This window comes from Manis pentadactyla, chromosome 5 (genome assembly GCF_030020395.1).
Source record: "Manis pentadactyla isolate mManPen7 chromosome 5, mManPen7.hap1, whole genome shotgun sequence".
NCBI lineage: Eukaryota > Metazoa > Chordata > Mammalia > Pholidota > Manidae > Manis > Manis pentadactyla.
The window spans coordinates 124,428,079-124,441,653 of NC_080023.1; the positions used below are offsets into that span (position 1 = coordinate 124,428,079).

General features: G+C 38.9%; 1 protein-coding gene across 1 annotated transcript in view; it reads right to left on the bottom strand.

The window, feature by feature from the left end:
* RNF150 (ring finger protein 150) overlaps positions 1-13,575 on the bottom strand; it is a 289,515-nt gene that overhangs the window by 103,910 nt on the left and 172,030 nt on the right. The gene's annotated exons all lie outside the window — the stretch shown is intronic.

Here is a 13,575-nt window from a genome sequence, read left to right on the forward strand (position 1 = left end):
ATACAAAGAATTATTAGAGACTACTATGAAAACCTATATGCTAACAACCTGGAAAACCTAGAAGAAATGGACAACTTCCTAGAAAAATACAGCCTTCCAACACCGACCAAGGAGGAAACAAAAAATCTAAACAGACCACTTACCAGCAATGAAATTGAAGCAGTAATCAAAAAACTACCCAAGAACAAAATCCCTGGGCCAGATGGATTACCTTCAGAATTTTATCGGACATACAGAGAAGACATAATACCCATTCTCCTTTAAGTTTTCCAAAAAATAGAAGAGGAGGGAATACTCCCAAACTCATTCTATGAAGCCAACATCACCCTAATACCAAAACCAGGCAAAGACACCACCAGAAAAGAAAATTACAGACCAATATCCCTGATGAACGTAGATGCAAAAATACTCAACAAAATATTAGCAAACCAAAAATACATCAAAAGGATCATACACCATGACCAAGTGGGATTCATCCCAGGGATGCAAGGATGGTACAACATTCAAAAATCCATCAACATCATCCACCACATAAACAAAAAGAAGGACAAAAACCACATGACCATCTCCATATATGCTGAAAAAGCATTTGACAGAATTCAACATACATTCATGATAAACACTTTCAATGAAATGGGTATACCGGTCAAGTACCTCAACATAATAAAGGTCATATATGATAAAACCACAGCCAACATCATACTGAACAGCGAGAAGCTAAAAGCTTTTCCTCTGAGATCGGGAACAAGACAGGGATGCCCACTCTCCCCACTGTTATTCAACATAGTACTGGAGGTTCTAGCCATGCCAATTAGACAAAACAAAGAAATACAAGGAATCCAGATTGGTAAAGAAGAACTGTCACTATTTGCAGATGACATTATATTGTACATAAAAAACCCTAAAGAATCCACTCCAAAACTACTAGAACCAACATCGGATTTCAGCAAAGTTGCAGGTTTACAAAATTAACACACAGAAATCTGTGGCTTTCCTATACACTAACAATGAACTAATAGAAAGAGAAATCAGGAAAACAATTCCATTCACAATGGCATGAAAAAAGAATAAAATACCTAGGAATAAACCTAACCAAGGAAGTGAAAGACCTATACACTGAAAACTACAGGACAGTCTTAAGAGAAATTAAAGAAGACACTAAAAATAGAAAACTCATCCCATGCTCTTGGCTAGGAAGAATTAATATAGTCAAAATGGCCATCCTGCCCAAAGCGATCTACAGATTCAATGCAATCCCTATCAAATTACCAACAGCATTCTTCAACAAACTGCAACAAATAGTTCAAAAATTCATATGGAGCCACCAAAGACCCCGAATAGCCAACGCAATCCTGAGAAGGAAGAATAAAGCAGGAAGGATCTCCCTGCCCAACTTCAAGCTCTACTACAAAGCCACAGTAATCAAGACAATTTGGTACTGGCACAAGAACAGAGCCATAGACCAGTGGAACAGAACAGAGACTCCAGACATTAACCCAAACATACATGGTCAATTAATATATGATAAAGGAGCCATTGACATTCAGTGGGGGAAATTAGAGCCTCTTCAACAGTTGGTGTTGGCAAAACTGGACAGCTACATGTACAAGAATGAATCTGGATCATTGTCTAATCCCACACACAAAAGTAAATTCGAAATGGATCAAAGACCTGAATGTAAGTCATTAAACCATAAAACTCTTAGAAAAAAACATAGGCAAAAATCTCTTAGACATAAACATGAGTGACTTCTTCATGAACATATCTCACTGGGCAAGGGAAACAAAAGCAAAAATGAACAAGTGGGACTACATCAAGCTGAAAAGCTTCTGTACAGCAAAGGACACCATCAATAGAACAAAAAGGTACCCTAGAGTATGGGATAATATATTTATAAATGACAGATCTGATAAAGCGTTGACATCCAAAATACATAAAGAGCTCATGCACAACAAACAAAAAGTGAACAATCCAATTAAAAAATGGGCAGAGGAGCTGAACAAACACTTCTCCAAAGAAGAAATTCAGATGGCCAACAGACACATGAAAAGATCCTCCATATCACTAGTCATCAGAGAAATGCAAATTAAAACCACAATGAGATATCATCTTACACCAGTAAGGATCACCACCATCCAAAAGACAAACAACAACAAATGTTGGCAAGGTTGTGGAGAAAGGGGAACCCTCCTACACTGCTGGTGAGAATGTAAATTAGTTCAACCATTGTGGAAAGCAGTATGGAGGTTCCTCAAAATGCTCAAAATAGACTTACCATTGCCCCAGGAATTCCACTCCTAGGAATTTACCCTAAGGATGCAGCACTCCAGTTTGAAAAAGACAGATGCACCCCTATGTTTATCGCAGCACTATTTACAATAGCCAAGAAATGGAAGCAACCTAAGTGTCCATGAGTAGATGAATGGATAAAGAAGATGTGGTACATATACATAATGGAATATTATTCAGCCATAAGAAGAAAACAAATCCTACCATTTGCAACAACATGGATGGAGCTAGAGGGTATGATGCTCAGTGAAATAAGCCAGGGGGAGAAAGACAACTACCAAATGATTTCATTCATCTGTTGAATATAAGAACAAAGCAAAAACTGAAGAAACAAACAGCAGCCGACTCACAGAACCCAAGAATGGACTAACAGTTGCCAAAGGGTAAGGCACTGGGGAGGGTGGGTGGGAAGGGAGGGAGGGAGAAGTGGGGGAGAAGAAAGGGGGTCTTATGATTAGCATGTATAATGTGTGGGGTGGCACGGGAAGGGCTGTGCAACACAGAGAAGACAAGTAGTGATTCTGCAGCATCTTACTATGCTGAAGGACAGTGACTATAATGGGGTTTGTGGGGGGGACTTGGTGAAGGGGGCAGCCTAGTAAACATAATGTTCTTTATGTGATTGTAGATTAATGAGACCAAAAAAAGAAATTGCCCTCCTTATGTGTGAGCATGTAAAGTAAATGCAAAGACTACTTTAAATGTTTGCAATGTTTTTAAATTCCAGCTACATCCAAATAAAATGGGGTGTCTTTAAAAAACATCCCTTCTGTCTTCCAGAGAAAAAGCCTTTTCTATGCCCTTTGAAGGAAAACGCAAACTGTCTTTATTAAAAAAAGATGTCACGTCTATTCAGGAAATGTAAAGCAAGCTGACATGAAGGTATCAGGGATTACAACTGACAGCAGAGGTAACGGTCAGTGAATTGGAAAGATGAATTCCATTACTGGCATCCTGGTGACTGAGGGCTGACAGGCTGAAGGAGTTCAGGAGAGAGTAGTCACTTGAGAGATGGGCTTCATGAATGAGCAGAATTAAAAGATGGAGAAATTAGAGTAAAAGAGAAAATGATAAAATCTTCAACATCAAGTCTATGAGGCCGTCCTTCTTGGAAGTCCTAAGAAATTAAATGGTTCACAAAGGTTGGAAGAGGACATGGTTTCTTTATGCAGCCTGAGCAAACAGTGTAATGGTGTTCGTGTCTCTTTCCCTGTGAAGTTCCGTGAATCATACCTCATTTCATATGCTATTCACAGATAATACCCACATATCTCTTTTGAGGAGAAAGAGGACAGTGTTGTGGCAGGGGCTGCTGAAGGATATGAAAGTCAGACATGCCAGCGGAAGAGCAGATGTTCTAGAAGTCTGGAGGATGCAGAAAAACCAGCTTCTGAGACCAAAGCGATAACCATGGGACCATGTAGTACTAGATTTTCCTGTATGAGTTCTGGATGAGCAGAATAAAGGGAAAAGCACCATAATGGTTTAAAAAAAGCTATGACCATTTGCATGTAGTCAGATTTTGTCAGCAAATGCATGCCTCTCTTTCTTTTTAAGTGACATGAAAATCACATGTGGAAATACTGACTTTTGAATTTAAAAAACCTGTCCCAGTTTCAATAATTTTCAAAGTAGCATTACTGGGTTTCCAAAAAGCAAACTAAAGAGATAATGACTAAAACACAAACATTCTTAATAAGATAGCCCAAATAAAGCAATTGCTACTTTTTTAGTTGGCCTCTTCTGTCTTTGGGTTTTTAACTGTACCAAATATAAATGAGAAAAAATTCTGGCCCTGCTGAACCAGTCTGGTATGTAGCCTTAATCTAGGGATGGGAACCAGAAGTCCATCACGAAACAGATTCTTTCCTTTGTGGCTCTCAGAAATGCGGAGTAATGTGATGCTCATGGAAGTTAGAGATCTCAGGTCTGTACAGCCCTTTTGCTTCACGTACAGATTCCTGCCCCTCTGCCAGGCTGCTCCGATGGATTTCTCCTACCTCAATGAAACCCAAATCATACTATATTTCACTAAAGACGGTCAGGAGTTGGGCCATCCTGATAATTAGACTTATCCATCAATTTGATTTAAACAGACATAAGAAAATACTTATCTAGGTTATCTGTTCCTTGATTAACAGTGAAGATTAAATAGCTTTATGAAAAATGCAGAATTATTTATTAGAGGGATAAAGTCCTACATAAATGCAAACAAGGAAGGTAAGCAATGACAAGCTCCAATTCAACCCAAGACTTATGAAATCAATTATCGTCTAAATATTTAAGAAATAGAAAAACAACATGCTTTCCTCTTATGCCCATATTTCAGGAGAAGGTGATAGAAAACCAGGAATAAAGATGATGAAACAACATAAAAATCAAGCTTACATTCTCCCTATCTCATTTGATTGGTTAATTCTGAATTACATTTGCCCTTTTTCTGACAGTTATATTTTATAATCATGACTATTACCATTACCACCACCACCCTGTGGAAAAATAACTCAGTGTTCTCATGTTCTAGGCAAATACAGGACAATGTAGATGGAAACAGTTGGTCCCAGTTGTCTGGAACCTCATGAGGTTCTCAGAGTCTCTTCTGTCTCCTGCTCACACATACTAATGAGCTTCCTGGGCTGGCTGATGTGACAGAAATCATAACACAGCCATTCCAATCAGTTTCTATGAGGTAGATCACCATTCTAGAAATCTAGAAAAATGGGTGACAGAATTTGACTATTCTGATGGCCATGGTGGCCTCACAGAGCTATGACTAAAAGTCACTTATGTACACATGACACGAGGCAAAAGCAGAGGGGTTATATTTTGTGGGAGGTGTTGTAGAGTAGAGGGCAATGGCTTGGAAGTTAAAGATCCAGCTTTTAGTCCAAGTTCTGTCACTAACTGTGTGACTCTGGCCAAGTCACACATTGTGGGCCTTAGTTTCCTTTACTGGTAAAATTAGGAAAAACTGGGAGACAAAGATTCTTTGAGTCCTGAACTATCTGAAAAAAGTGAATCAGTGGTTAATAACTTGGCTGAATACTTCATGGACACAAATTAGAAGCTACCTTTCTGTCCCCCTGGGCTCTGCCTTTCCCCTGGAGCAACATCAGAGACCATTGGGCTCTCATTCTTTAGAGATGGAGCAATCTCTGCCTGCAGACCTTCCCTTGGTGGCTGACACTTGGTATAGTCCCTTCCCTTCCCTTTCTCTTTCCCTGTGAAATTCAAGTTTGTTATAAATTCTATTACTTTTCTTGTTCCAACATATTTCAGCACCAATATGTGTAAATGAAATTAAAGGGCCAAAGGCTACGTACATTTGAATAATAGGAAAACGTGTTCCCAGGGAGAGGTAATTCATTCAAGAAAACTTGTTTGAATGTCATTACCTGGTCTTGCATAAAACAAAACAGGTCTGGCTTCCTTGGATTAGCCTCAAAGGCAAGATTTTATGAAAAACAGAAAGAACCTTACTTAGTTGATCTCATCTGCCCATATTTGAAATAGTCGCCTCTTGTTGGGAGTCCTGAGGTTTTCAGAACACAGTCCTGTCCTTGTGGCTGAGATGGGGGTCTCAGGGGACAGTGAGAGGATGTGCATCTCACTGGTGAGCATCACAAGACAGCAGCCTGCCACAGCCATGGCGGGGAATGCTGCTGCCTGGCTTTGCTTTAACATCCTGTCGGGTTCCCATACGCAGGGTGAGAATTGGTGGCACATCTGAGAAATGAGGGACACATGGCTCCTTCACCTTCCAGTGGGGAGGGCAGGACCACCTACAGTGCATACTGGTGTTCAGGCGCAGCAGTCTGTCACGTACCTGGCTCCCCACCTCGATGTTCAGAAAGAGGTCACTAGATAGAAGGTCGCTAGGTGAGTATAAGGAAGTTGAGTCCTTAGCATCCTCTGTAAAGGCCCCCAATGTGGGGAATCTTAAGCTAGATACAAGATAGTTTTTAAGAGTCAGTCCTTACTTCTAATGCCAAAAAGAGCCAATGTGGAAAGAACAGAATGGTGAGGGGTTCCTGGCATTTGCTGCTGTGATTCTGGTGGGACTGGCAGCCCTCCCATGGGTTAGGTCTCCACAGTATCTCAATACTGTTAAAGTAACCTGGTCTGCTGGAAACCACTCCGACTTAAAATCACCAGCCTGGCTGTATGTCCTTGAAAAAAAATCAACATTTCTCTCTCTCCAGCTCATTATATTTAATGTGCTCTTAAGTTCTAATAACTATGATTCTGGGGTGAGGCAGGCAGCATTTTCAAATGCATGGGTAGAATTATGGCCATGTGTCTACTTTCTCCCAATTCTTACAACCATGATTTCCCCACCTGCAGCCCTTCTGGGAACAGGAGCGCTCAGGGCTGCCAAGTGTCCAGGCTGTGTGAGTGTAGAAGTGACATCAAGAAGCTATTGTTTTAAAAGTATTCATCCTGGGGCACTATATAAGAAGAGAAAGAAGGATGTATCATGGTACTAAAAAGTCACATTGGCAGGTGTTAAATGGCCAGAAAAAATGTTTTTTCCTGATCATTATAGGACTTTTCCATCTCTGAAAATCTGGTTGTGGCTCACAGCTATCTTCCCATGCCATCTTGGCACCTTACCTAGCGTCCTGCTCCTTTCACAGGCTCCTGTCCCCTAAGCTCTGTTCCCTCAACCTCCTCTCCTGACCCAGCTCACTTTGTCCTGACTGACTTGACCACTGGTCCTATCTTTGTGATTCAGATCTGGTTTCTGGCTGCAAATGCTCCAATGCGCTTACTGAATTGGACTGTCCTTTTGCCTCATGAGCCTGCCCTGCCCAAGGCCGTGATTTTACTTTGCTCCAAAACCACAGTTAGAAACAAACCCTATTCACTTTGAAGTGGTGCCAGCTTTGACAGTATTCTGGACCCTCACCTAAGCTGCCTGGGGAAGTCACATTTATGCCTGGGATTATGTCTGATTATGCAACAGAGTATTCTGGTCTCGGTCAGATCCGAGACTCCACTGGGCAGTCCCCTAAAGGTCCTCTGTGTGCTTTGAGCCGACTTGCATCCTCCCCCATACGGAATGCTTCCCCAGGCTCTTACGTGTCACGGGGCTTGTTTAGAAAAGGGAAAAATTAGGCTGACCACCTCCTTTGGCTCTGCAGAGAAAGGGCTTGAAACAGTCAGTCACTGGACTTGGACACACACAGTCCAGCTGAGTGAGCAGGTCCTCAAGGAGGCTGGCCTGGAAGAAGCGATGACAGGACAGGACTACAGGAAAGACACACAGCACGAGTGAAGAAGGTGCTGCAGAGCCATGGGCCCCGCACAGAGGAGCAGTGGGTCCAGTTGGAGCGTGAGACTGGGCTTTGTCTCTGAAAACCAGCTTCCTCAGAGCGCCTGTGTGCATTGGGAAGGCAAGGTAGGAGGTGGGGAGCAAAGAGTTTCAAATAGTGATAAGAACTAGGAAGAAAATAAAGCACATACATAAAATAATGAGAGAGGGTTAGGCTCCATTAGCATATGGCAGACTGTCCCTGGACCTCTCCTGGGGCGCCCTCTCTCCAGGGCACTCTTCCCTCCTGACCTCCAGACTCACATATTGAAATACGGCCCTGGCCTCTCTGTCATGTATCTCTTAGATATCTGACAGGCTTCTAAAATGTAACATCTCCAAACCCAAATCCTGGATCCCCGTCCCCCTGGATCTCTTCTGTCTTTCCCACTTCAGTTAATGCTGTGAGAAATGACCTAACTGCATCCTTGACTTTTTTATCCTTTTACACATGTGGTAACCATATGATTTATTATCCAAGCTAACCCTTCTGAGTGAACTGGAGGGGGCGCGTATTAATCATTAGGCTGATACAACAGGAATAAATGAAGATATTTGCTTTATGTTCTGCATTTAGAACCCACAGGATTTTAAAGTATTGTCCTAATCAGATTCCTTCCATGCTCTTCCACTTCACTCACTCTAGGCCAAACCCACGGCCTGTCACCTACTGTGCTAGCCCTCCACATGTGCTCCTGTTCTCATGGGCACTGCCTGTTAATGCCACTGCAATACAAGTCCTGTGAACGCAGAGTTCTTGCCTGTGTAACAAATGTAGAAAATAACTTTTCTTACATACAGCCACAGAAGCTTCTGGAAGCACAGAAAGGGAAGTGTAAGAGTTGCTGCCTCTGGAGGCAGCTGGAAAGAAGGAAGGTTGACAAAAGGAGTTTGAGATGGGAAGAAAATACTTTAAATGCAAACCCTCCTACTCTGCCTTTTTGTTGTTTTTTTTACTTCATGCATATACTATTATTGTTAATTAAAAAACACTGCTGCATGGGAAGTTTCTCTCCAAGAAAACCAGATTCTTATTTTGTAGTCTATTTATAGTGCCTTTACCCATAGCCCTGGAGAAAAGATGAAGACAATATCATTTGAAACTGTGTCGCCTGAGCTAAAAAGCCCACATCTAGACCTAATTCTATGTTAATTATGTAAGAATTGAGCTATTAAGTCTTGGGTGGGGTGGGGGGATACAATTTTTTAAGAATTGCTCTATGCATTAAAGGTGATCCAGTTAACAACTCAGTAATAATAGATCATGCCTATTTTGTCATTTGATCCTCACATCAAGCCTATGGGGCTGACATGGGGTCATTCTCACTTTACAAGTGAGGGAGTACAGGCATCGAAAGGTCATAAACCTGTGCCAAGTCACCCACTAGGAACTGCCAGGGCAAAGACCTGAATCCAGACCTGTCTAACTGTAGAGCTGGTGTCTGTAGCTGTTACCTTGCTCCTCACCTCGGATAACTGCTGTAGGAAACATGGCATGGCAGCCGAATCTCCCCTTTCAGTTGCACCCTTGTCCTTGTCACCATCTAAAAGACCTTGCCCTGAGGTTGCTAATGTAGAGAATGTCTAGCAAAGCTTACTCCACGGGAAACTGCCTTGAAAAGATCTTCTTTCCAATGGAACAGTATGACACGAAAGGGCTAGTGATCGTGTAAGGTGATGATGACTCTCCTTCAATTGTGATCTGCACAAAGCCAAGGAGAGACTGAGGTGCCCATCCGGCTAATTCAAAGTCAGTTTCTTTATCCCACACCAGAATGGTTGAATATGTCACCAGTGTAACATTGACACCTTTGATACTCCATCTCAGGTTGTGAGCCTACATCTAGCCCGAGAGTCACTGTTTCTGAAGGACCAATAGTACTTTAATACAAATGAATGACTTAAGCTTACCTGAGGCTTACAATAGCTCCAGTGTGCTTGGCTATGACTGTCTGCTGAGTGGAATGGAGCACTGCCATTAAAAGAAAAATCTTTTTCTAAGGGAAATTATATGTTCTTTTACGACTGATCAAAGGGCTAAAGTAGAGTGTCTATTTTTTGATCAGGAAATAGTGCTAACTTTTAACACAATCCTATTCATGAGTGACCCTGAGGGGAAAATCCTGTAATTCAAGGAAAGTTAATAAAATGGGAGTGGAGTAAAAACTTAACTTCATGAACCACTTCCATTCCATCCACTGCCATTTGCTTTTTACATACATCACAGAGTATGCATATGCCCAGAGAGACATGGATGCTATATCTACCTGTACAAAACAAATTGGCAATTGAAATAATTGCTCAACTAATTCAAGCTTAAAACGTCATCCTTGCCTCAACTGACTGAAGATTGTTTAGATTATCTAAAGACTCAAAAATATAAGGATACCACTTCTATTTATCACTGGATGAACAAGGTATAGAATAGATGCATAGTTTCTTCGTATGTAACCCTTAGGAACCAGTGGAACTGAACAGATTAGCTCTATATCTATTTTCACTGCCTTGTGTCAAGTTGGTAGTAAATGTCCACTTAAATTCCAGAATATTTAATAAAGTGGCAAAGTTGGATTTTTAAGTAGTCATCAAGGAATCTATATGATAGTAATAATGGATATTATTCACTAAGAGCTTAAAAAGGGATAAGTATGTTTAGAAGCTTAAAAAATAATACACATTAACCCATTTAATCCTTACTATAACCATAAGAAGGAGGTATATTCTCTTTCAATTTTGAGTTCTAGAGCACAGATTATATAATGTGCCCACATTTGGTAAGAGTTGGGACTTGATTACTATGTAGCCACTAAAAATCATGCTTCAAAGATTATTTAATGACAGGGGAAATGCTCACCAATTAATAAAATATAGAACACAAAACTTATATGTGTGTGTGCCTGTTTCATGCATACAGAGACATGCATACAATGAAAATTTGCTGTGTATATATTTAGTGAAAGGTGATGTCCACAATTGTTAACAATTTAGTGGAGTAATGGGTGATTTGTCTTCTCTTTAGTATTTTTTTATGATTGCCAAAATTTATTATAATGATACAATGAGCATGTGTCATTTTGAGAATTAGAAAAGGCAGTAATAATATTTTTTAAATTATTACAGAAGTTATAGAAAATTTAAACAGACCAATTGCTATAAATTAAATAGAGCCATCCTTCTAAAACAAACAACTCAGACCTTACCTGTTTACAGAAAATTTCTATTAAAACTTTAAGAATCAGCTAATTCCAGTGCTATTTAAACTGCTCTCCAGCTGGGTTGTCCGAAAGGACTTTCCATCATGATGGAAATGGCTACCATATGGCAGTGCTTATACAGGACATTTGAAATGCGGCTGGTGTGACTGAGGAACAGAATTTTAAATTTTATTTTATTAATTCAAATTTAAATAGTCACACATGGCTAGCAACTACCATCTTGGAAACTGCAGCTCTGGACTACAGAAAATAGAGGAAAACTTGTAAATTTATTATAAAGCCAGTATCACTGTCACCTGCACATGACAAAAATGTCAACTATGGACAAATTTCACATATGAATATTAAGGTAAAAAATAAATAATATACTAAACAAAATATGAACAAGTAAAATCTAGGGCATGTTAGAGGAATAGTATGTACTGGAAATTCAGGATGGTTTGATACTGCAAAATCCATTAATATAACCCACTCCTATTAATAGATCAAAAGAGAAAACTCAGACCCTATCTATTGAAAAGGTGTTTGCAAAAATGAAATACTCATCCCTTACTCAAAAACTCTGAATATAATAAGACTAACCTGACATTTACATAACATGATAAAATATATATCTCAACCAAGAAGATTGCATGGGTAAATAATAAAATGGAGAAATGATAAAAAAAATTCCATTAAATTCAGGATGTTCTCATTGAATACTAAATGAAGAGGAATATATTCACTACTATCACTATTACTTTGGTTGATTCTGGAGAAGCAAGCCAATTTAATATCAGAAAAAAGTAGGAGGTTTAAAATTCGAAAGAACTAAATTATCACTAACTGTGCATATTATTAACTAATCATGATAAACTAACATAAACAATCATAAATACTACAAGCTGGTGGCAAAGAGCATGGACTCTGAAGCCCAGCTCCTGATTCAATTACTGGCTCTATTAGGAATTAGCTGTGTGACATTGGCCAAATTATGTAGCCACTCAGTTTCCTCCTCTGTAAAATGGTGACAGTAGAACCCTACTATAGGGTTGCTGAGATGATTAAGTATATAAATATACATGCAGCTCTTAGGACATGTCTATATATAGTAAATATTGTATAATATTACTGTTATTATTAAGGTAATAAGGCATCTTATAATTGTTACAAAATTATAATTATTCATCAAAATATATATATTACAAAATGATATATACTATAAAATATATAAATTGTAAAAATGTACAAAATAAACATACAAAAATCAAAAGCCTTCCTTTATGAAAAAGGAAATTTCACATTTATAATAGCAATACAATGATTAAATATTTAGGAATAAGTGTAAAAAGAATGTGCAAGATTAGATAAGAATACTTAAACATGCTACTAGGGGATGAAAAGAATGGCTGAATTAAGGGATAGTAGATACTATTCTTGGATAAGAAGATTCAACATCAGAAGTTTGTAAATTCCTTCTAAGTTACTCTATAAATTTAAAAAACTAGGTAAAAGCGATTCTAAACTTATATAAAGATAGACATGAATAAAAGTGAAGATAGGGCAATTAAGGAAGATTAGCATGAACAGATATGAGGTCAAGTACATAGTGCTGATGTACTCGAAATAGTCATGGTACTGGAGCATGAATGGGGTAGATTATGGTAGAGTTTAGAAAGTACAGAAACTGAACCAAATACACATGTGTATTTAATATATGCTAAATGGGAATACTGAATATGATGGGGGAGAAGATGAACTATTCAATAAATATGAGTTACAAAAGCTGGTAGGCCATCTGAAAACAATATTTGCTTTCTACTTGATTCTTTATACTGAAATAAGTTCTCTGTTGATTAAATATTTAATTACACAAATGAAATAAAAAAGTAGTGGATAAAAACATGAGGGTATGTATTCTATAGTCCTGGGCTATAGAAGATCTTACTGCACAAAACTCAGGAGTTATACAAAAAGATGGATAAATTCATTTATGTAAAACTAAGATATTTCTGCATGGCAAGAAGCACCATCGATAAATCAAAGACAATGAAAAGCTGGAAGGAAAAAATTGAATCTCACATCACAAAAAGGGTTCACTTCTTTGACTAATAAAGAGTCTTTAATTTCTTGACTTAGACACATCAATAAGAAAATTACCAACAACTCAATTGAAAAGTAGTTAAATATTAATTCTTCCTATTCATGAGCATGGGATGTATTTCCATTTATTGGTGTCTTCTTTAATTTCTCTCATGAATGTCTTGTAGTTTTCAGAGCATAGGTCTTTCACCTCCTTGGTTAGGTTAATTCCTAGGTATTTTATTCTTTTTGATGCAATTGTGAATGGAGTTGTTTTCCTGATTTCTCTTTTGACTAGTTCTTCATTAGTATATATGAATGCAACAGATTTCTGTGTATTAATTTTGTATCTATCAGTAGATGAATAGATAAAGAGGATATGGTACATTACACAATGGAATATTATTCAGCCATAAAAATAAAAGAAATCCTACCATTTGCAACAACATGTATGGATCTAGAGGGTATTATGCTCAGTGAAATAATCCAGGTGGAGAAAGACAAGTACCAAATGATTTCACTCATTTGTGGAGTATAACAACAAAGCTAAACTGAAGGAACAAAACAGCAGCAGACTGACAGACTCCAAGACAGGACTAGTGGTTACCAAAGGGGAGGGGTGAGGCAGAGCAGGTGGGGAGGGAGGGAGAAGAGGATTAAGGGACACTATAATTCACAATCACAATATAGGTAGGT